Genomic DNA, 2,484 nt, shown 5'->3' with positions numbered 1-2,484 from the left:
AAAAATCACGATGTCATATGAAACTTGAAATGTTTGGTATTGGATATTGTTGACAGATGACAATACGCCAATTAGCACAAATGGTAAGTTCCGACAGTGCCAGAAGTGTGCCTACTGGCCGCTAAATGGCAATACCGGTTTCATATGTATACACCTGGTATGAAGGATTAGACTTAATTTACATATGACAAACCTTTCAGATCAATTTCAAAATAAGCGTCTGTAAAAATTTAGAGTCTTATGACTTCCAGCAGACTTTTTACCTACATCTATATGTATCTTATCCAATATGGATTTTCTTAAAATTCCATACAAAAGTATTTATAAATGTTCCTACAAATTTGCAATTTTCTAAAAAATACTACAAAAAAATAAGATTGCGTGTTTTTGAAGATTTTGATCATTGTTTTTATAAGAAGTTGATTTTCCTACAAAATTATTAATTTAATAATCATTCATTCAGTATATTTGAGATGAATTGAACTTTAATAAATCTTTTCTCCCAAAAAAGGTGTAAAATTATTGTTAAATATATTCTTTGTGTTTGAGAATAAAAAAATCATTACGCTTTTTTAGATATTACCTCATTTGCTAAGACCTCGCCGAAAACTCAAACATAAGAATAACCCGACTGGAGCCCCACTAGCTTCTGACCCGAGTCTAAAGATTACCCGCACGAAAATTAGTGAACAAAACGGCCCCATTAGCCCTTAACCAACCAGCGACCAGGCCCCGACTGAAATTTTGACAACAAAAAGCCCAACTAGTCCCCGATTAGTCCCCGACTGGGTACTTTGTCAAAATTAATAACCCGACTAGCCCCCGATTAGAGCCCGATTTGTAATAGGGCCAAATGGGGTTATTTCCACACGGGTCTTACATAAAAAATTACAGTATTTCCAATTCGCTGAAGTAAACTTGGTAATGGATTCGAATAACGAAAATTGGTATATGCGGTATATTGGTATATGCGGTTCAAAACAAAAGAACGCGCAGGGCTCCCGACAATATGTCGGCCAACAATTCCGACCAATCTAGAGCTGGGGGAGCCAATGAAAATGGATTCAATGCGATGGATCGGCGGGATCTCGCAAACTTTGGGTGGACGGAGCGATTGAATCACGACCTGCTAGAGTGCTACGATGCGAGTGTGGCCCCTGAACGGGGTTACATGGCACGGCTGCATGCTCTGTGGTGCGAGAAACACCCGGAGCTATCGCACTTTTCGCAGCAACGTCTGCGAAACCATGCTGAACTACTCCGTAAAAGGGGCTATGTAAGCGGAACGCCTACTTTACCACAGGTAGAACAAGCCGGCAACAGAGAAAGAGAGGCGACACTAAGACCAACCGCGGGCAGTCATCCAATAGATGAAGAGCGATGCTTTACGACCCGGAGAAACATTAAGACCAAGGTTTCTTTCAAGCCTAAAGATCTGGCTGAAATGGATGACGAGCTTCGTGGACATTTTTCCGGGAAATCCGACCTCTGGGCTATCAATTATTGTGTGTATAATGCAGCGAGAGCTTTGGCTGATGCCAGCCGTAAAACAAAACCAACGACTGATCATAAGACCAAAAAACGAATGCATCAACTTGCCATAAAGATAGGCTGGGCAAGACAGTACGCGTCCCGCATTCAGTGTATTATTGACAACATCACATCCGGCAGCAATTTTACCGCCAAGGTTCGAAAGTTCGCGCGTGAACTCCGGACCCGTTATCACACACTTAACAAGTCAAAGCTGCTGACCATCAGACAGCATATTGTTGAGAGAATACAGATACTATTTGACGCTAAGAGAAGTCTAGAGCGAAGGGAGAGGTGGGTCAAAGAAAATCAATAGTTTCTCTCTGACCCATCTCAACTCTTCCAAGACCCTCCAGTTACTGTCGAACACCCACCCAAACCAGAGGAGGTCGAAGTATTTTGGAGAAAAGTCTACGAAGTTCAGCATAGACTGGACGAAGACTCAGTAAATATAAATAGCTTCAAGGAATGATGAGTTGCGCTCATAACACCTGATAAAGAATGCCCACCCATCACTACCGAGGAGGTGAAAAAAGTATTAAGAGGGATGAAGAGCTATTCCGCACCGGGACCAGATTGTATCAAAACCATGTGGTGGAAGAAGTTTTCTTCAACCCATCAGCATTTGGCCCGTATTTTCACCTCATATTTAAAGTCGCAAGAGCCGATTCCAGAGTGGTTAATGGAAGGGCGCACAATACTTCTGCCGAAAATAGGCAACTTAGCTGACCCGAAGAATTACGGGCGAATAACTTGTCTGAACACGCTTTATAAGATATTCACAGCTATCCTAAATGATAGGATTGTTCGGGAAATTGAACCTGTGTGGCAAGAAATGTATGAACAAAGAGACTCAAAGAAAGGCGTAGTCGGATGTCGGGAGAAACTGCTCATCGATAGATGTGTCTGCAAAGATGCAGCATTCTACCAGCGTGACCTATCAATGGCCTGGAT

The sequence above is a fragment of the Belonocnema kinseyi genome, chromosome 1, assembly GCF_010883055.1.
Source record: "Belonocnema kinseyi isolate 2016_QV_RU_SX_M_011 chromosome 1, B_treatae_v1, whole genome shotgun sequence".
In the NCBI taxonomy this organism is placed as follows: domain Eukaryota; kingdom Metazoa; phylum Arthropoda; class Insecta; order Hymenoptera; family Cynipidae; genus Belonocnema; species Belonocnema kinseyi.
Note: the sequence above shows the minus strand (reverse complement) of the source record.